The sequence below is a fragment of the Lygodium microphyllum genome, chromosome 4 (genome assembly GCF_053477565.2).
Source record: "Lygodium microphyllum isolate KBCC chromosome 4, Lygodium_microphyllum_v1.1.10, whole genome shotgun sequence".
Classification (NCBI taxonomy): Eukaryota; Viridiplantae; Streptophyta; class Polypodiopsida; order Schizaeales; family Lygodiaceae; genus Lygodium; species Lygodium microphyllum.
In genome coordinates, this window is record NC_141138.1 from 122,323,626 (window position 1) to 122,346,497 (window position 22,872).

The 22,872-nt window shown below is 47.2% G+C and overlaps 1 protein-coding gene across 2 annotated transcripts in view; it reads left to right on the forward strand.

The window, feature by feature from the left end:
* Positions 1–22,872, forward strand: part of LOC148037559 (Plasma-membrane choline transporter family protein) — a 42,426-nt gene that overhangs the window by 11,679 nt on the left and 7,875 nt on the right. The window lies entirely within an intron of this gene.

Below are 22,872 nucleotides of genomic sequence, written 5' to 3' on the forward strand. Positions count from 1 at the left end.
GCTTTGAAGCCTTCAGAAATTTAAATTTCTCTATAGACTAATTGCCAAAGCACATCCAATACTAAATGGAACTTGAGGCTCCTTCACTTCTTGCCATTGTAACTTGGTAGGGGTTCCATTGGAGGTGATCAGAATTATTAGTTGAACTCAATCACACTATCAAATTAACTGATTACAAGAACAAGACTAGGCTCTAGCTGATCCTTTGTTGCAGAAGAGTCATATTCTTTAGGCATTTTAGTACAAGATCTTGAGCAACTTTGCTAGGATTCTCTAGCAAAATATGAAAAAACATTGAATCTTGTGACAAAGAAGTCCTCAACACTTTGGAAAGCTCCAACTCTACACTTTAGAAGTTGATGAAAAGCTAGTTGTACACAGGATGAACTTCTAGACAAGATTGATGATGTTTCCCAGTCTTGTACTTGTGATAACTGGGAAGGCCTGCAGAGCTAAGATAATCTCACATCTAGATCTTGACACTTTGTTACAAGTTTTTAGGCTATTCTAGCATTTGCTTTTGGTTGGAGTTCTACATTTGATTTTTTAAGGTTCTACTCAAGTTCTTTGTGCTCTTAACCTTTTTGCTGTGAAACAAACTTTTGCCGTAAAGCAAGGTCAATTGATGTCAGCTTTGAACACATATCTGTGTCTTGGAAGTTAAGCACTTAGTGATCAGCACCTCATTCTAGCTTACAGAAATGAAGAGAATGTGACTGCTTGCTAGATGGTTGCATTAGCTTGTATTTATTCATGCTGTCATCTGCTGGTCGTGAACTCTGTCAGAGTTTGATCACAATGGAGGAGCTCTGACTGTTTCCAGCCCATTCATTAGTGTGCATTTCGGTTTTTTAGACTGTTTTAGTGTGTTCACACTTGCTGCCAGGTGAACCAGCTAAGTTGCATTACAGTTTATGCTGCCCTGAGTTGGTATTAAATGTTGGTTGGACTGCTCCAGCACGTGCTCATGGATCAGGTTGGCCAGTTTGGGGGACGTTCTGCCAGTTATAGCAGTCCCCAGTCAGTGGGCAGCATTCTTCTTGCAGATTCCAGCACTCTCTGTCATCTGGTGGCATTCTCTTAGTCATCCAGTGCACGGTGCACTCCGTCGTCATCCAATGCATTCTCCTTCATCAGCCTGATCTAGTGCCCTGACTGATGCCTTGGGTTGTGTCCAGGGACTGATTAGTCTGCTTTGTATCAGCATTCCATTTCAGTTCAGTGCAGATTTTTCCTTCCATTCTCTGTGTTTCCTTAGTCTCTCTCTACCCTTCTCTCTCCGTGTTCGTGTTCTTCTGTTGTGCACTCTCACATGGTCTGTTTACCAGATGGACATGAAGTTTGACTTCTTGGATGGCATCTTACATGAGGAGATATATGTAGATCAGTGTTGAGCTAAAAATTCATTACATCTTGATTAGCTCTTAAAACAGCCCAAACAGCAAATTACCAAAAGTTTTATTAAATGGGGAGTGGTTCTAGAGGGTTTATGTGTCCCATATGCAAAGGAGGATCCTTGCACGTCTATAAATAAACAGGCTGCCCACCATTCAGCCTGATCCTTGTCTTGCAGGTTTCAGCCATCAGCCCTTTTCCACTAGTTGTCCAGCCCCCAACGATTGCTGTTACGTGGTCTACAATTGTCACCCAGCCTCCCATTGCTGCTGGTGATCGGCTTCCATCATCTACATCAAGTTGTTTTTGTGTTTTCTGCACTTTTCTTCATCAGCTTTGCTCTGATTGGTGGTTATTGCACTCGGTATATGTCTTTGGTGGAGGACACACATCGACACTTCTCTCAGCTTGCTCCCACGAGAATCATCGGCTGTTGGACAACTCTACCCTTGAGCATCTTGTGCATTCTTTTTTTCATTTACAATGGTCATTCATTCATTCACTTCAAAGTACTTTTTCTTCTCTAATTGTGTTTTTGTGTTTTTATGTTTTGCGTTTTGTGTTTTGTGTTTAGGGTTTGAATTTTGCACGTCACTATTTGAGTCTTTGTATTTTAGTTATGGTCGTACATTTTGTGTTTCCTCAGTGCAAACTTTAGTATATCTTTCACATAGTATTAGAGCCGGTGCTCTTTTAAAGAGTATCCTATGGCTATTGTGGAGTGCTTGGTTTTGTGCGAGATACACGGACAACACATATTTTTTTCATGATGGCTCAAAGTTCTTTGAGTATGAGTTTGGTGCTTCACATTCACCTTTAAATTTCTTGCCCATCCCTCCTATATTTACTTCACATTTAGATTCCTCTTCTTTCAATCTAGATCCTTACTTTAGATCTACAATAGGTTATCTAGTCTTGGCGCACATTGTTTTTGATGCACATCAAGGTTTTAGGCTATCACTAGATACTCAGAAGTATATCACTCTATACCATGGTACATCGTCAACAAGAATTCCACCCTTTAACATTGTGCCTTACATACCTACAAGTGCATTGCTCTTAGTCCTTTGGTCCTATTGTGTGGAGAATCCCCCTTTTGCACACTGTGCCGTCCTCCTCGATTGCTCAAACACACGAATCCCCATATTGTATTTTTTTGCAAATAAAGTGTGGCTAGTTATATTACTTCAGAAAAAAACCTCGAATACAAGAAAGTGCTCATGCTTAACAGACTAGTTGGAGCTGATGCAGAGTCATCGATATATCAAGTGTACAAGCCTCTCAGGGCGGTCTAGGGGGGATGGGGGCAAGAAGCCATGGAGGGGGGTGTATTGCCATCTAGGGCTGCCTGCCTGCATCACGAAAAACAGGTCTTGGCTGCCCCAAGTGCGCATGAAATGAAAACAGAGCTCCTGACGAGCTCAAGACTCGCCCTGTACTTGGTCCCATTGTCCGCGGAGGGAGTGGATGATGGAGGTCCAAAGCTCTACTAAGGTCGCATGTACTGAAAGTCTCTCTCTACCAAAACCCTCCTGACACCGCGCCTTCCAGACATGCCATCCAGTAAGACTCCCTATGATCTCCCATATCTAAGAGTGGTCTGCTGTGGGCTCCAGTACCTGGTGGATGGGTAGAGCCTCCAAACCGACCAGTGCGCACGACCCTGCCTCAATAATGAATATCGTGTCCTGCATCCCAGCCTCATACAAAAGGTGGCGGCCCTAGCTGATTGCCTGCCAGTAGAAAGCTCCCCATGAGATACATCCAAGGCTAGGTGCTATAGAGCAGAGGATGCGGCATGCTCCTCTCCACACGAGCTGTGCTGCCTCACACGACCAGAGGCAGCGCTTTGGAGTTTCCATAGGCTGCTGTGTGCAACGTTTACAACCTCCCTTCTGCATCTAGGCTAACCAACTTTCCACCGCCAAGCCTCCATGTGCCACTAGCATAGTTACCAAGAACTAGGAATGGGAATGGAGGGAACAGCACACACACACACACACACACACATACAATATATATATATATATATATATATATATATATATATATATATATATATATATATATATATATATATATATATATATAGAGAGAGAGAGAGAGAGAGAGAGAGAGAGAGAGAGAGAGAGAGAGAGAGAGAGAGAGAGAGAGAGAATCAACACTTAAGTCTTAGAATCTAGAGAGATATATCATATCAACCATAATTCGTGAAATTAGAGACATAATAATCAAGTTTCAACAATAATAAAGATTTAAAACATTGTAATCAGAAATGGATTGTCGCATTCATGACTCAATATTGTAATCAACAATGTTGCATAAGTGCAACAAGTGTGCATTGCAAAGACACAAAATATGCACTAAACTTTAAAGTCTAAAGATCCAAGTTACAAGAGGCCCAATTTCCAAGTCAATACTCTATAGTTCCAAAAGGCTAGCTGCTAAGGCTTAAGTGCTCTGATTCATGGAAGATGGCTGCACTGTGTCTGAATACTCATCCTACTGAACAACATCCTCACCATCACCATCATCATCATCATTATTGTCATCTTTTTTCCAACGTATAAAAGAATCAGCCTTTGCAAGTGATGTATGAGCTAGCAAGCGAAGATTGGAGCTCACATAAACTAGGTCATTCGTCTTCATTGTACCAAGACGATTTCTCTTCTTTGAGTGAATGTGATTGAATGAGCTCCATAGTTGCTCTAAACAAGAAGAGCTAATTGTTTCGCTAAGAATACGAACAACCAAACTCTGCAACTTTGGAGTTTCTGCCCCGTAGTCCTCCCACCATAAAGCAGCCCCAATATTTGTCCTGTCCTCTAGTGCATCCTCTGTACCAAACATCCCTAATGTTTGCTGGTACATAGAGAGCTGATTTTTAATTTTGTGTTGCATTTCACGGCTAGGATAAAGCATGGCAAGCAATGTGTTCCAAGCCTTGATCACCTCAAGGTCTCTTTCTTGCATCTTTCCTTGAAACTCAAGATCAAGCACATATGCTATAACATGCATAGGAGAGTCATACTCATTCCATCTGCTGATACATAACTCCTGGATCTACTCATACCTGTCTGCATTTGGTTTCAAACTCTCCAACCTCTCAATCATGCGATCCATACCTTCATAGATCTTTCCAATGCATGGATCCATGCCATCTGCAAGCCTCAATATGTGCATAATAGGATCAACCATTTGGTTGGTGCGATTCACCTCATTCCAAAAATCTCTATCAGAGACATATGCATTGCATAACACAGTAGTAGCAGTGGCAGCCCCAGTCCAATTTTCATACTCATCACTAGCAAATAGCTCCCTAATTGCACCTTTGCAATAATGCAATCGACCAAGCATAAGAAAGTTATATGCAAATTGTGTATCTGAGTATTTGAGAAGTTCTTTGTCACTTCTCTTGGGAAACTCAGCATGCAAGTACTGATGATTACATATAAATGGGATAATCTTGTTGCCTTTTGCAACAAGAGATACAATCCATGGCAAGTTCCCAATATCCTTCAACAAGTTATTCAAGCAATGCGTCATGCATGGACTAAAGGTGATATGTGGATACATTGCCATTAAAATGTTTCTTGCTGCCCTGTTTGTAGGTTCACCATCTGCCACAAACTGCACTACATTTTCTGCCCCAACAGTGTGTACTACCTCGCACCACTCGGATGCGAATACAACTGCACTCTTTCCAGTCTCTGAAGCATCATGACTACCGATAAAGTATACAACTCCACGAGAATATGCGACAACGCCATGTATGGACCTATGGCGTGTGTCACTCCATCCATTTGCTATCAATGTCACTCCATTTCTTGCCCATTGATTATGAATATTTGTTGTTGCAATCTCTATGGTTGCTTTCTCCTTCTGAAGCAATGTAGTCCTGATAGTTTCTGATGAAGGGGGCTTATATGTGGGTCCATACTCTGCAATCTTTGTTGCCATATTTAAAAAATAAGGTGACCTGGCTGATTTGAATGCAATATGGTCATGGTAAAACAAGCGTGCCACTACTGCATCTATTTTCTCTTTTTTCTTTGGCTCCCATGAAGTGTGCAATGAACTCTGTCTAATGCCATGACCTGCTGCCACTGATGGCCCACGAGAAGGCTGCGTAGCCACTAATCGTGGTGGTCTTCTACATGAAGCACCATGCCCTGCCGGCCTTGGAGTCCATGTTGTTGGATCCACTGCTATTTTTGGGGTCCTCCTAGCATGTGAATTCCCCATAGAAGTGGCTATGTTATCAAGTAACTCCTGCCTTTTCTCAATTGATACATTGGTGCAAAAACGCACCTCTTTCCCCTCCTCGTGTAGAAGATGAGCTCTCACTTTATTAGCCCCACTAGTGCGAGCATAAGAGCAAAGCTTGCATTTCCAAGGGCGAGCCCCTCCACCTCTCAATGGCACCCCTACATATACCTCATCCCACCATGATGAGGATGATGAAGATCCCATAGATGTCAATGCTGCCATCTAATCAGTAAAGTTCAATAAAATTGCAGAAATCTGCAGCCAAAATTTCAACATGCGTGTGTTAAATGTTTGCTAAAAATGCCAAAACTTTGGTGCTACTTCAGCCTGCATTCCCTTGCTGAAAATGCCCCGAAATTTGACGTATTTTCAGCTCCCAAATTTGGGGCAATGATTGACTCAAAATGCCCCAAATTTGGGGCATTCCAGCCTGCATTCCCTTGCTGAAAATGCCCCAAAATTTGGCGCATTTTCAGCTCCCAAATTTGGGGCAATGACTGATTTAAAATGCCCCAAATTTGGGGCAATGACTGATTTAAAATGCCCCAAATTTGGGGGCATTGCGGCCAAATTTAAGTCCCAAATTCCTATCCTTGAGAAAGGCCCAAATTTAGGGGCAACTACCAACAACTAAAGTCTGATTCAAAATGCCCCAAATTTGGGGGAGAATTGAGATAATGATCCTCGAGACCTCACCTGATTGCGGGCGGGAGAGGTAGCCGAGTCCCGAGAGCAGGTGGGAGTAGGTAGTGGAGGCAGGCAGGGTAGGCGAGAGCAGGCGAGACAGTCGGCGGGAGTAGGCGGGAGTAGCGCAAGCGAGGGATAGTCGGCGGGAGCAACGGGCAAGACAGTCGGCAGGAGTAGTAGCGCGAGTGAGAGACAGTAGGCAGGAGCAACGGGCGAGACAGTTGGCGGGAGCGCAATGGGCAATGGGCGGGAAACAGGCCAAGGAGTTGCGCCCGCTGAAATGAAAGTAAAAATAAAAAAATAAAAAAAAGTATTGTGTTGAAACGGCCGTTTCAAACAGGGAACGTCCCTGGAATGGATAGGGAACGACCCGGAACAAGAGAAACGAGTCAAGGAACGGGCTGGAACATTCCGCCAGCGTTTCTTGGGCTCAAACCTCTCGGAACGCGTTAATCCGTTCCTATGTGCCGGAACAGGCGTTCCCTGTCTCTATGGCCACCACCCATAAGAAATACGATACTCTCCTCGGTCTCCAACTATCCCATAGGCGGCGCTAGAAGGTCCGTGGGAAAGCCTTCGTGATGGTGTGCTCCGCCCAGTACTTGCTATGTGACGGCACCCAATCCATGTTCTCCTGCATTAGTACGTGTCTACCAATCGTGGTTGTGTACTCCAGGAACCTTGGTGGCTTCTTGGCGACCGCAGTGGCCGCACTCTCCTGGGTCCCACTCCAGTTCATCAAGTGGCATGCCCTTCCAAATCCAGAGGCGCCACTCCTTGAGCTCCTCCTAGAAGACATAAGGGTCCAGCCGCCATGTCTTCCCGTGAAGGCCAACCATCGAAATTCTCCTCCATGAAAGGACAGCTATCCTCTCATCTTGTTGCCCTCCAGACGCCCCCCCCCCTCTTTCACGGTGAAGAAAGTCCCATGTGGAGTGCTGCCCACTCTACCTGCCACTTGTAGGGGGATACCTGTTGGTGAAACCCAGCGGCCCATACCTCCCTGGGCTCTACCAGCTCTCGTATCGGGGGGGCAAGCCACTCCTGAGGTATTGCTGCGTCTCTTCTTAACTCAACTCCTCTCTAGCAACTTGATGCTCACTGCAGCACCTCCTCATTCACCATCCTATACACCTCCTGCCATGTCTTGATGGTACGAGCCGGGCCGGCCTCCCAACCAGCCCATTGGATATGGGGGTGCTCGCCAATTTGTACCCCATCCCGATCTCTGACATGGGGGGTCCAGATCACCGGCTGGCAGTCTATCTTCTACTAGCAGTATGGGGGGCTCTAAATTAGGGCCTTACAGAGGCCTTGCCACACACAAAGCAGGCTGCATAGGAAGGGGGATCTGGGCTATCGCGAAGATGCATCTCAGGGACGGCCTCCAATCACCGCGAAGCCTCGGTCTGCAATCTTGGAGACCCTCTTGTAGTAGGACCTTCTAGGTTTGCCCTCCTGGTCGCTAGGAGGACCTGGTTAACCACCAGGGCTCGGCTTGCTAGGGAAAGGCGAGCAGTACTCCAGTAGGTCAGCTACCTCCAAATAGAGTCAAGGACTGGAAGAAACTTCTGGGCGGGAGTGATGTCGAGTTTCACTTGGAACCCTAGGGGACGGTCTGCCTTCTGCACTCCCATCGAAATCCCAAGTGGACACCCCACTCTGTGCTAGAGTTCGGGTCTGTAAGGAAACCAACCGACTTTCGCCAGTTGATTTTCACTGCTGCTGCAGTATAGAACACCTCGAGGGCTAGTCTCACTCTCTCCAGCATCAACTCATTTTTTCCGCTATATAGAGTGCTGTATCATCTGCATACTCTGAGCCTAACAGCTCCGTCTTCTCTCTCACTAGAAGTCGGAGGTTGCATAACCTGCTCACACGTGACCTGAGGAAGTAAGACATCGCCTCTGCAAAGAGTAAGAATAGGTACGTGGCTAGGGGGCAGCCCTACGGGACCAATCTCTCCAGCCGAAACTCCTTCCCTTGCCTGCCACCTATGAGAACCTTGCTGGTACCTGATCTATAAAGTGCGGAGACCCTATGGATCCATGCTTGGGGGAAGCCCAACCTCACCATGATGCCCTCTAAGAAGTCTCAGTCCACCCTATCATAGGCTTTCTTGAAGTCCAGGAGTAGTACGGCTAGACCCTGACCACTGTGCTGGGCCCACTCTATGGCCTCAAAGAAGGTAAATACATTGTCTAGGATGCTCCTATCCTGGACAAAGCCTATCTACGTTTCATGAATGATGTCTAGAAGCACAGGGCGGAGTCACCTACCAATCATCTTTGCCAGTGCCTTACAAGCCATTGACAGTAAGGTGATCGGTCTCCATTGGGATAGCTTCAATTGGTCTCCTCCTTTGGGGAGGAGACTAATAAGACCTGCCGAAAGACTCTCAGGCATTTGTCCTGAAGTGAAGATCTCTTGGATGGCTAGTAGTATGGGGTCCTTCACCACCTCCCAGTAGGTAGTGAAGAAGGCCTTAGAGAGGTCATCCTCTCTCAAGCATTTCTGCCCGTTTTGTGTATGGAAAGCCTTCTCTACTTCCTTCTCTGTGAAGGGGGCTAGGAGGGAGCATCCCATCTCTGTGACGAGGGACGGGATGGGATCCTAGACATGCTGTCTACATCCCTGTCCTCTAGCTGAAGTTGTCTCCTGCTGGAAAAGGCGTCTGTAGTAGTCGGTGGCAATCTCCATCACCTCGTTTGGGCTAGAACGAGTCATTCCATACTGATCCTGAAGGCTACGTATCTGCTCTTCTGAGGTGCGGGGCTGGTGCACCCGGAAAAACTCTCTGCACATCGTGTCCCCCTTCCGCGCCCAAAAGGCTGCTACAGTGCGGAATGAGAACTCCCAACGCCTGTTCTCTAGGCCGGCGATGGCTGCTCGCGTGCGTACCTCTTATGCGTGGAGGGTGGGATCCCTTGGCGTCTCCCGTAGTAATCTCTGTGTGGCTGCAAGGTCCCATCAGAGTGCTCTCTCCTCCCATCTCTACTGCCTGGCCTGTAGTAGGGTTGCCTCCTGGCAGATACTGCTCGACTCGGCTAGGACCTCTGCAACCTCCTCTGCGATCTGGTCCCATCTGCCCCACTCCTTGGTCCAAATTTCCTCAATTTGTCTCTTCACCTCCTTCCTCCTATAGATCGAGTCAGGGATCCGACAGGATTGTGTGTCTAGGGCAGATGTTGGGGGGTCAAGTGTCAGGAGAATCGGGCAATGATCGGACAAAGTGGTGCCCACCAACTTCCCTACTTGGCCTTTGCGAGAGCATCCCCTCTCTCCCACATAGAATCTATCCAACCGCTCCAGCAGGACTCCACCTAGCCGCCTGTATCCCCAAGAGAAGTCCAACGACCTCTTCCTCCTGCGGAAAGCTGGGTCTCTCCAAGCATCGCGTGCTCCTACTACCAATGGAAAGTCCTCCCATGCATGCTGCTCCTTTCATGATATTCTATAGGTTTTGGCACTTGTCTTTTATATCAGTCTTCCCCTCCCAATTGTGCCTTCTTCTTTGCATTGCATCGTTTTATCATCTTTGTAAAGGGTGCTTGGATAAGCGAACAATTTTGTCACGAGGGACACTATTCAAATAGCACCTATTATATGTGCATTCTCATCATGTTGCACACTACTCTATGCATCTCATTGTGTAGAGCATACTTAGGTGTATCTCGAGTTGTCTCCACAGGCGGTTTTTCACCACCTTACTTCATCATTACCCTTTTTCTTGTCATTGATATCCTCAAGTTGTTGGGTTAGTTAGTTTGTTTCATGATGTGTTGGATGTGACCATTTCTTTTTACTCTCCCCACGGGGCATAGTTACTTGAAAGGCTGCAGCCTGCTAACCTATCTATTCTTTCAAAAACAACCAAAGGGAAAAAGAAAGATTCATTGTGGTTCCATCCGCCTTTGTAGGACTTGGTAGGCCATTGGCTAGTCAACAAGCACCCTTTGTCCGATGCCCTATTCTCTTTGAGGTGACTATTTGGACTCCCTTGGTAAGATAACCTTTGTCTCTGTAGTTGGTAGGCCACTGGGTAGTTGACGTGCATCCTTTGTTCAATGCTTTTTTTTTTAGTATCCTCTTGGTTACAGTTTTAGGCTTGAGAGGGGTATAGAGCTAAAAATTCATTACATCTTGATAAGCTCTTTAAAATAGATCTAAAACAACAAATTACCGAAAGTTTCATTAAACGGGGAGAAGTTCTAAAGAGTATTTGTATCTCACATGCAAACCCTAAATTTGGAGGATCATTCCATGTCTATAAATAGATAGATTGCTCACCATTCATCCCCAGCCGATCCTTGTCTTGCAAGTTTTAGCCAACTGTCAGTTCTCTTCCACTAGCTGTCTAGCCCCTAGCGATTATTGCTATGTGGTCTACAGTTGTTACCCATCCTCCCATTGCTGTCGGTGATCAACTTTCATTATTTACATGAAGTCGTTTTTGTGTCTCAGCACTTTTCTTCATTATTCTCTGCTCTGATTGGGTGGTTACTATACTCAAGATCCGTCTTTGGTGGACAACACACACTGACACCTCCCTCAGCTTAGCTCCCGCTCCCATGAGAGCCATCGATTGTTGGACAGCTCTATCCTTGAGTATCTTGTACATTCTTTTTTTCATTTACAGCATTTCACTTCAGAGTTCTCTTTCTTCTCTATTTTTGTGTTTTTGTATTTTGCGTTTAGGGTTTAAGTTTTGCAGATTACTATTTGAGTCTTTGTGTTTTAGTCGTAGTCTTATACTATGTGTTTCCTCAATGCAAATCCTAGCATATCTTCACAATGAGCCTCTAGGCTTTAGTGTGCTTTGAAACGAGGACCATCTCTATCAGTTGTAGAAGGCCCTTTATGGCTTGAAGCAAGCTCTTAGAGCTTGGTATCAACATATTGATCGGTTCTTTATTCAAAGTGGCTTTCAACGTTTAGATCATGATCCAACCTTTACTATTGGGTTGAGGGTTGGTATCGTGTCTTGATTATCCTTAATGATTCCAACCTTTACTATTGGGTTGAGGGTTAGCGTTGTGCCTTAAATATTACGGAGAGTCACTCACAAGAGGTGGATTGGATATATGAGATACTTTGCTAGGAGTTCGACGTGAGGGATTCGGGCATCCTCCACTTTTTCCTCAGTCTTGAGATATACTAGATGGCATAGGGCATTTTCATTTCATAACCGAGGTGTATCTTCGAGCTTCTTTCAAAGTTTGGTGTGGGTCAATGTAAGCCTTCTCATACCCCATGGATGTAGGGTCCAAGGTGACTATTATAGGAGATCCCCTTCATGAGGCCACTTGACATTGGTGCCTTCTTGTCTCATTGATCTATGAAACCAGCCTTCCTTCTTGGAAAGAGCGGTGATTCCCTGATTAAGCACTTAACTACAACAATCAGCAAATGAATATAACTTGAAATGCACAAATTACCTTAATAATCTCGGACATTCGACACCTTGTTGGCCCCAAAACTTGTCATTTTTTATATTTCTTTAACTTGATTGCTAATGGAATGAGTATAAGCTGAGATTTACAATCTCCTTTGTTGTTCCAAAAGCCTCTTTGCTGTAATAACAATCAGCAATCAAATCAGGCCAATCGCCCCTGGATTTTTAACCTAGGACTTGCACAAATGGAACCACCAACTGGCCAAATGCTGCCTCAAATGACAACGAATGGGCTGGCATCTGAAGTCCTTGACAATTACACAAATTTCAAGTGTTGAATTTAGTAAACAATGTCTTCACCAATTGGCACGAGTCTCGAGGTGGCTGTCAAATCCTAATTTCTGCAAAAATTTAGGGTTTATAGCAGAGATCTCTTTGCTACCCACCAGGTTTGGTTGAGATCTGCTCAAAATGGCTAAGAAATGCTGAGATTTCCTAAGAATGGATTGGAGAAGGTGAGAGAAAGCCAAGATGAGAGAAATCTAATTTTCTTCGCAAGAAAACCCTAAATACTACTTGGAGCCTGCTCCAGCCTGCATTTAATGTAGTCACCTGTTGCTAGACACCTCTAAATGCTATCACCTAATCAACAATGCTGTTGTCAGCCTAGACTTCCAAATGGCTGTCTTGTGCAGCAAATTGTTGTTTCTTTGATTAGAAAATAGACTAGTAGCTCTCTCTCTCTCTCTCTCTCTCTCTCTCTGTCTCACTCTCTCTCTCTTCCAAGTTGTAAATTGATTGATTACTTGAGACCCTACCCCCAAAAATGTTTTCTTTGTTTGCATGGGCATTTTTGCTTAGTGGCAGCCTTCTTAATTCATTTTTAGCCGTTATCTAGCCATTTAGTTAATTTTCAAAATTAAATAATCCTGAAAATTAATTTCAACCTTTCTAAGCCTACCAAAAATTAAATATGCCTATCCATAATTAAATTGGCTAGGCCATTTGCAACCTGGAGTGGTCTCCAACCTCTGTTGACCCTTAGAGTAGCATTAATTAGTTAATTAATGCTACTCCCTAGTGTCACCACCAACGCTTATTGGCCAAATAATTGTCCTAGGGTCAAAATTGACACCAACTGACCCCCAAAGCTTTAATTAATGCTAGTCCCTAGCGTCACCACCAACACCTATTGGCCAAATAATTGTCCGAGGGTTAAAATTGATACCAATTGATCCCCAAAGCCCAGTTGGCATAACTTATCACAACTTTTCTCTTTGACACCCATTGTATCCTCAGGGTCCTTGGCCTGTTATCATGAAATAGTTGTCGTGTGCATCACATGTGCTAAACAAACTTGCACATTTGATCAATAACTTAATCAAATGTTATCAGCAAGATTAAAGCATTTCAAAATTTCACGTCCTCGTGATAGACCTCCCCTTTGAAATCCTTGCAATTGTCCTCGATTGCATTACATTGTGCCAAAGGAAAGGCATACAACATTGGAATTTCCATAAGGCATCATAGTCACATTGTTGAAAAATTTCAGCCAGCATATACATAACATAAAACTAAAAATCAGTCCAAGACTTTTACTAGAAACTCATTGGATGTATCCATAACTCATGTTTCTCAACTGTTCTAACTACCAACCATAGAAAAGCATCAATTTAGCATAAACCATGGCTGAAACTATCAATGGCATTTACTAACATGCTCTTGTCCATGGAACTAGCTATAAAGCATTGAAAATTAAGCATAATGTGGTCATAAACTGATCACTTGCTGATCTGAGAACTGATCACAAACTGCTGCAAATGTGACCCCAAACTAATTACCATCCATCGGTGAATAATTTTGAAATTTCACTAAGTATTTCTTGAAAACTTTACCTTTGACCTATCTTTTCTTATATGCCAAAATGTTCTCTGGTATCAAAATCTCATCTAGCTTCTAAACCTCAAGTTGAATTTCAGTCGAGATATCCTTTTTTTTTTTGCAAGTAAAATGTGACTGATTATATTACTTTAAAAAAAAACTGATTACAACAGAATGCTCATGCTCAACAGACTAGCTGGAGCTGATGCAAAGTCACCAATACATCATGTATACAAGCCTCTCAAGGTGGTCTGGGGGGGGGGTTTTTGGGTATATTGCCAATTGGGACTGCCTACCTGCTTGCATCACGAAGAACAAATCTTGGCCACCCCAAGTACGCATTAAGTGACCACAGAGCTCCTGACGAGCCCTGGACTCGCCCTGCACTTGATCCCATCGGTTGTGGAGGGAGTGGATGATGGAGGTCCAGAGCTTTGCTAAGGTCACATGTACTAAAAGTCTCTCTCCGCCGAAAGCCTCCTGACACGGCGCCTTCCATATATGCCATCCAATAAGACTCCCTATTATCTCCCATACGTCCGAGCAGTCTGCTGTGGGCTCCAGTACTTGGCGGATGGGTAGAGCCTCCAAACCGACCACTGTGCACGACCCTGCCTCGATCATGAATATCGTGTCTAGCATCCCGGTCTCATACAAAAGGTGACGGCCCTGGTTGACTGCCTGCCAACAGAAAGCTTCCCATGAGATACACCCAAGACTGGGTGCTAAATGGCGAAGGATGCGGCATGCTTCTCTCCACACGAGCTGCGCCTCCTCACATGACCAAAGGCAGTGCTTTGGGGTTTCCAAAGGCTGCTGTGTGCATTGCTTACAACCTCCCTCCTGCATCTGGGCAAGCCAACTTCCCACCGCCAAGCCTCCATGTGCCACCAGCCATAAAAAGTACGACACCCTCCTCGGCCTCCAACTATCCCATAGGCGGCGCCAGAAGGTCCGTCGGAAGGGCTCTGTGATGCTGTGCTCCGCCCAATCCATATCCTTCTGCATTAGTACACGTCTGTCAATCTTGGCAGTGTACTCTAGGAACCTGGGTTGCTTCTTGGCGACCGCAGAGGCTGGCCATAGCCACTCTCCTGGATCCCACTCCAACTCATCAAGTGGTCTGCCCTCCCAGATCCAAAGGTGCCATTCCTTGAGCTCCTTCCAGAAAACATAGGGGTCCAGTCGCCATGTCTTCCCTTGAAGGTCCACCACCCAAATCCTCCTCTACGAAAGGGTGGCGATCCCCTCATCTTGCTGCCCTCTGTCAAGGGCCAGACGTCTCCTCCTGAACGACGAAGAAAGTACCTTGCGGGGCGCCACCCACTCTACCTGCCACTTGAAGGGGGGTGCCTGCTGGTGAAAACCTAGCTGCCCATACCTCCCCGAGCTCTATCGGCTCTCGTATTGGGGGAGCAAGCTACTCCGGAAGTATTGCTGCGTCTCTCTCTCTTCTCCTCAACTCCACTCCTCTCTGGCAACCTGATACTTGCTGCAACACCTCCTCGTCCGCCATCCTGTACACCTTCCGCCATGTCCTGATGGTATGAGTCGGGCCGGCCTCCCACCCAACCCATTGGATGTGGGGGCGCTCACCTATCTGTGCCCCTTCCCGATCTTTGACCTGGGGATTCCAGATCACCGGTTGACGATTTATTTCCTCCCGGCAACCTGGGGGGCTTTGGATTAGGGCCTTACAAAGGCCATGCCACACGCGGAGTAAGCTGTGAAGGAAAGGTGATCTGGAAGGGGTGATCTAGGCTGACGTGAAGATCCATCTCAGGGACGGCCTCCACTCACCGGCAAGTCTCGGTCTACAATCCTGAAGGCCCTCTTGCAATAAGACCTTCTAGGTCTACCCGCCTGGTGTGAGACTGCGGAGTTAGCTTGCCCAAGAGGGCCATACTCTGATACTTTGGGTCTATGATCCCAAGCCCTCCCTCTAACCTATGTCGTATGATGGTCGCCCACGCCACCTTGGCCTTGGAATTCTTGGAACCATCAGACCCTGACCAAAGGAAATTCCGCACTAGGCGGCAAAGCTACACTACGCACGATGAGGAGAAGCACCAACATGAGGCGATGTACCAGGCCGTCGCTAGGAGGACCTGGTTAACCACCAGGGCTCGTTCGGCTAGTGAGAGGCAAACCGTGTTCCAGTAGGTCAATTTCCTCCGAATAGAATCAAGGACAAGAAGAAATTGCTGGGCAGGAGTGATGTTGAGTCCCACTTGGAACCCTAGGTATCGGACGGTCTGCCCTATGCTCACCCATCTAAATCCTAGGTGGATGCCCCACTCCGTATTGGAGTTTGGGTCTGTGAGAAAACCAATCGACTTTCGCTAGTTGATTTTCGCTTGCGGCAAAGCAGAACATGTCAAGAGCTAGCCTCACTCTCTCCAGCATCAACTCATCGTCCTCTATGTAGAGGGCTGTATCATCTACGTACTCTGAGTCTAACAACTCAGTCTCTCTCACTGGAAGTCGTAGACCACGTAATCCGCTCACACGTGACCTGAGAAAGTGAGACATCGCCTCTGCGAAGAGTAGGAACAGGTATGGGGCCAGGGGGCAGCCTTGTCGAACCGATCTCTCCAGTCGAAACTCCTTCCCTCGCCTTCCGCCTATGAGAACCCTGCTAGTGGTCAATCTGTACATGCCGGAGATCCCACGAATCCAAGCCTGGGGGAATCCCAACCTCACCATGGTGCCCTCTAGGAAATCCCAGTCCACCCTGTCATAATCTTTCTTGAAATCCAAGAGTAGAACTGCTAGTCTCTGCCCACTGTACTGAGCCCACTCTGTTGCCTCGAAGAAGGTAAATACATTGTCTAGGATGCTCCTATCTTGGACAACGCCTGTCTGTGTGTCATGGATGATATCTTGAAGCACGGGGCGTAGTCGCCTACCGATCATCTTTGCCAGTGCCTTATAGGCCACTGACAATAAGGTGATTGGTCTCTAGTGGGAGAGCTCCAACCGATCTCCCCCTTTGGGGAGAAGACTGATAACGCCTGCCGAGAGACTCCCTGGCATCTGTCTTGAAGTGAAAATCTCCTGGAAAGCCATCAGTAGGGGGTCCTTCACCACTTCCCAGTAGGTAGTGAAGAAGGCCTTAGAGAGGCCATCCTCCCCCGTACATTTTTGCCCATCTTGTGTATGGAAAGCCTCCTCTAGTTTCTTCTCTGTGAAGGGGGCTAGGAGGGAGCGTCCCATCTCCTTTGAGACAAGGGAGGGGATGTGATCCCATATCTGCTATCTACATCTCTGTCCTCTAGCTGAAGGTGTCTCCTGCTTGCCGGAAGAGGCGCGTGTAATAGTCGGTGGCAATCTCCATCACCTCATTTGGGCTAGAACGGGATCTCCCATACTGATCCCAAAGGCTGTGTATCTGCTCTCTTGCGGTGCGGGGCTAGTGCATCTGGAAGAACTCCCTGCACATTGTGTCCCCCTTCCACGCCCAAAAGGCGAAAGAGAACTCTGAGCGCCTGTTCTCTAGGCCAGCAATGGCTGCTTGTGTGCACACCTCCTATGCGTGGAGGGTGGGATCCCTTGGTGCCTCCTGCAATAATCTCTGCGTGGTTGCAAGGTCCCGCCGGAGTGCTCTCTCCTCCTCCCAACACTACTGCTTGGCTTGTATGGCTGCCTCTTGGTAGATTCTGCTCGACTCGGCTAGGACCTTTGCAACCTCCTTTGCTATTCGGTCTCTCTTGTCCCACTCTCTGGTCCAAATTTGCTCTATCTGTCTCGTCATCTTCTCCCTCCTGTAGATCGAGTCAAGGATCCGACAGGATCGTGTGTCTAGGGCAGATGTTGGGGGGTCAAGTGTCAAGAGAACCGGGCAATGATCGAACAACGTGGTGCCTGCCAACTGCTCTATCTGGCCTCCACGAGAGCCTCCCCACTCTCCCACATAAAACTTGTCCAACCGCTCCAGTAGGGCTCCACCTAGCTGCCTGTATCCCCAAGAGAAGTTCAATGACCTCTCCCTCCTGTGGAATGTTGGGTCTTTCCAGGCATCTCGTACTCCGACTGCAAGTAAAAAGACCTCCCATGCCTCCTGCTCCTCCCCAACCATGCCCTGGTAGTTTTTGCCTCTGCCCTGCTGGTCCTCCAGGTTGTTGAAATCTCCTCTAATAATCCAGGAGTCCACCTCTAGGAGTCCATCTGCGATCTCCACCCAGAACTTGCTACGTGTCCTAACCTCCATAGGGGCATAGGCATTGAGGACTTCAATACACGAGTCCCCAATATCCAATCTGATCCATGGAACCCCTCCTGCCACTATTGTCCCGTGGTCTCGTACATAGGCGATGAGACTCGGGCCAAGAGAGGTGCATACGTCTCCACTCCTGCCAAGAGCACCTATGGCGTGCTCCCAGTAAGTGTGCGAGCTGCCCGGAAGTACCTTTCCAACCCGTCGGGCCTAGGTGGGGGTGAGCTTGTGCTCCTACAGAAGTAAGATGTTGATCCGTTCGGCAAGGGTAGGTTGCAACTCTCGCCGAACAATCAACTTCCTGGAACCACGTGTCCCATTGTAGTGGAGACTATTCACATTCCAAGATGCAAGGTGTAAGCTCATGGGGAAACGTGTGACTGACCGAACATGCATCTGTTCGGTGTGGATGTTGCTGATGAGGAGGAGAAATTGTGAGGCATGCAAGTGCGCTTTGCCGCTGGTCTAGATGGTGAACTCCAGTCCCCCATGGTGGCCCTCGGCCAGACCATAGGGGTGATAGATGCTCCAGGTGGTACTATCAATGCATCTATCAGCCATGCTGAGAATCGTGTCTCTGTACATTGGTAGAAACGGGCTGCTTGTGCCGAGGGCCACTCGATCACGTCCCTCGGAGCTCTCCACTGTGGAGGGGCTCGAAAGATAATGCTTACGTGTGAGACCTTGGTACCAGCCCACGAGTTAATGTCCATCATCCAACCTGGCCATTGTTGTGCAAATAGTGCTAATCCTTTATCTCCCATCCACTGGGAGATGTGATCTGCCACCTAACTCTTCAACTCCTCCTCTGTGTAGTTGTCCACTCCCCTGAGTAAGAGGACTGAAGAAAAAAGGCGTAGTTTGGTCCATCCGGTGGTGCTAGTAGATGGACCTTGACCCTCCTTGACTTATGAACCACAAAGATTCCCACCTCTAGAGATAGGGGAACTCTCCGTGCTCCGCAACTCGCAGGTAGGACCATGAGCCACTGCGGAAGAACTCCTGTGGCAACAATTGTGCCTGCCTCGGGAAGGTGTGGTGGGTGGCAGGGGCGGATGAGGTGGTGGCTGTGTGGGAGAGGGAAGACTGTTGGTGCGCGGAGAAGGTAGGTGTGTGTGGCTCATCACCTCCTGTGGAAGGAGGGGGGGTGGGTCTGGGGGGGCTCACCTGACCCGGGTGTGGATCAGGGGGGGTGGTGGAGGGAAAGAGGATCGAGGGATGGTGGGATGGATGGAGATGCATGGCGGGTGTGGGGAGGGGGGTAGGTGAGGGGGCTGTGGGAACTCAGGCGAGGCAGTCTGGGGCGCAGATAGAGAATGTGGGGGGCTACAGTCCTATCGGGTGGGACGGACAGGGGGGTCCTGTGGAGTGCTCTGCCAAGGGGGGGTCGCTCGCCAACCTGCACCCTGTTGACGAGATTGGGTTTGAGGAGCTGGTTGTATCTCCCCTTGCCGTTTCCCTCTTTGTTGTCTCTAGATCCATGTGAAGGCGTCAGCGTCCACATGCGGACCTGTGGGCAGAGTGGCCTCGGCTCCGAAACGCATACAATCTGTTGCTTGATGCCCAAAGTCGTGGCAGCGCAGGCACTACCTTGGTTGCCCAATCACAATGACCTGCTGCCTAAAGGAGTGTCCGCCTGTCTCAATCTCTAGGAACCGTGGGATATTCTTGACCTCTTTCATTGCCACCCGTACCTTTGGGACTCCTGCTGCTGTCACTGCATCCATAAAAGACGCGGGACGGATAGTGTCGAAGAGCCGTCCAAAGTCTTCCACCAATTGGCGATACTCAATCGCCAGGCCGGGGAAAGGAAGGGTAACTGGGTGCCGAAGAAACCTATTGTGGAGTGCAAACACTCCCACAGTAAAGCCACTGTACCAAGGGACCATGTATATGACCCCCTTTGTGGACACACACGGTAAACTGGTGAGTAACTCATGAGTTGCATCTGTCGAGTTGAGCCGAACCATGAAGATCCCTTGGCCCAATAGGGCCGCCTCCATGATCTGCGTTGTGCTGATGCACAGCGTGGAGTGAAGCCAGCCCCGAAGCTGGGCCCTGGTCAGTGAATGCCCTACTACCTAACCATAAATCGTTGTTTCCATTAGCTCCAGCTCCTTAGCTCAGATGGCTAAGAGCTTCTCCTCAGAGAGGACTACGCGTAAGGTGTTTGACTGTGGGGCACTCGCTGAGTGCGTTGGCGTCTGACCATAGGTTTCCATTGCGCGTCCCTGCTGGGAACCTACCTATCACATTGTTGTGCTACCGGAGGGGGGAGTTGTTGTTGCAAAGGGACGGAGCAACTGGGGGGGGGGGGATTACTGCTTTCAAAATAGGTGGTGTGTTTGCCAGGCCGGGCCTCATGGCGGAATAGGCAGGGGGCAGCGTGCACGGAGGCGCTGGTGGCCAAGGGGCGGCATATGGCCAGGGGTCAGGGCGGGAGGACAGCTCCTCAGGCGGGAGGACCGAGCAAGATCAAGCGGAGAGGGGGGGGGGTTCCAAGCGAGGGCGAATAGGTGGCGTGACCAAGCAGGCGAGGGCGGAGGTGTAGAGCAGGGGTGGGGCGGCGCTGTGGGAGGTTGAGTAGGGGCGGGGCGGCACTGTAGGGCGTCAAGCAGAGGCAGTGACGAGTAGGGAAGAGGGGTCAATCAGAGGCGGAGGTGGACGGGTGAGTAGCGGGATAGAGGCAGGGGAATTGGCGCGATAGCGGGGGGTTGGAGCGCAGCGTACTCAACTGAGATATCCTTTGGCACATCACCATGAAAAGACCTCAACAAATTGACAAGAAAGGCATTGTGTATTTGCCAATGTGGAGGTAGTTTCGGTCAATATGCCAAATCACTGATCTTCTCTAGCAATTGGAAGGGTCCAACATATCTCATACTCAACTTTGGATACAATCTATCCATAACATCATCGATCCGAAAAATCAAAAAGCGATTCTTTATTGTGATCTTGTTCTGAGCATGATAATAAATACGTATATGCCATGAACTATCCTTTTTCTATACCAGAAGCATTGGAGAATAAAAAGGAGATGAGGTGGCTGAATCAACCCTTTTTTTAACAGCTCATTCACATGACTCATAATCTCCTCCTATTGGGCTGTACTAACTTTGTGGGGTGGCTTATTAGGTGGGCTACTTCCAAGGATAAGGTATATGCCATGATCTTTTAGCCTTTCAGATAGTAGCTGCCTTGGAAGTGATTGAGAGAAGCAATCAACATATATTTTCAAGAAATGATATGCGATCCTTCTCTAACTTAGACATGTTCCTAACATTCTCACTATCATCTTTATCCTTAGTAAAAGCCAAGTATGTTGAAAGATGATTTTTCATTACTTTAGAAATAGCAGCTGTAGATACAATAGGGACAGATTCACCTTTTAACTTTACATCAAGTGTGAGTGCCGTTTCCTTATGCTGAATAGTGATATTTTTTTGCACGAGAATCAATCATTGTATGCATATGGTGACGCCATGGCATACCGAGCAATACGTCACAACCCTTAAGTGGAGCAATGAAGAGCTCGTCACTGTCCACATATCCCTATACATGCAACTGAAGCTTTCCAATGAGCAGTGTGACAAGCTCTACATGGCCTTTACATGCCATTCCAACTTCCCCCCTGGGTCCCATCTCATCTTCTTTGATGCCTAGATGCGCTGCCATGCCTACAGAGATGAAGTTGGCTTATGCACCATTATCAAAGAAAATCAATGGATGTTGATTGCTAATTTTGCCCCATGCTTTGCACAACTTAGTAGCATCATCATTGGGTTGATCACTAACAACATCTGTTGTTTTGGTCTCTTTTTAGGCTGATTTTCAGATCTGCCCCTTTTCTTAGCCTCAAACCACTTTTTATTTAGCTTCTTCCCACTCTCTAGGAAGCCCGAATCCTTCCCATGCAGCAAAGCATGGGTTGTAGCAGCAGTTTGAGACATGCTAGACACGATGGATTTAGTGCAAAAATCCTTGATTCCTTCGGGTAGCCCACAAACATGTTTTTCCACTTGCTCATGAAGGGGTATGGGGCAATAAGAAGTAATAGGCAGCAATGCATCCCAATGCTTCTTACTATATTGCTCTAAATTCTTACATTCCTTAGCATCCAGCTTATTCCAAGCTATCATGATGTCCATCTCAAAGGTACTTGTCAATCAATTTGATGCAAACATTTGCTCGAATTGTATCCAAGTTGATGGTGATCTACCTTGCATCAAAAGAGTGGACTACCATTGCAATGCATTCCCTTTCAAGAAAGTGTTTACCTATCGAATCTTTGAGGACTCGGTGAACTTTCCCCTTGAATAGGCTGTATCAAATTGTTGGATGAAAGTCAAAGCTTTTAGTTTATCTTGTGCACCACTGAAGGACTCAAGCTTCATTGCTTTTCCACCCTCATCATAGTCTTTTGCTACCCCTTTGGGTGTCAAGTTGTCATACATTGGTTGCTGCAAAAAGGGTGCATTTGCTGAATTTACATCAAAACCAACACCAAATGGAGTATTTGCATGACCAGTACTTATTCCTTGAGCCCCATAAGTATTTGAGGGTGTAGATGCATGACCAAATATGCTACTTTATACACTATATATAGCATCAAACCAATACTGCTATATATAGGGTTTTGCACATTTCCAGCCATATCCGAATACATTGGACCTTGCACACCATGCATTGGCTATTGCATACCATAGGGATTTGTGCCATACATTCTCGTATGCAATCCCTGTCCAACCATAGCATGAAAAATCATACTTCCACCAAAGTATCCTAGCTGCCTCATCATAGTATACATGCCTAGCTGTCCAAAATCCATTGGATTGGCACTTTCATGATGGCCTTGCATTTGCATTCCGTACCCCATAGGTACCCATTGTTTTGTTTCATTAGCATCTTTGGGAGCTTCAAATGAAGGTTGTGGCATTACCTTCGGTGCACCTTACTATTCCGAAGGTGTAGAAGATGTTTTCTTCTTCTTGCCTTTGTTGTCCTCTTCGGAGCATTCAAGGATCGGGTA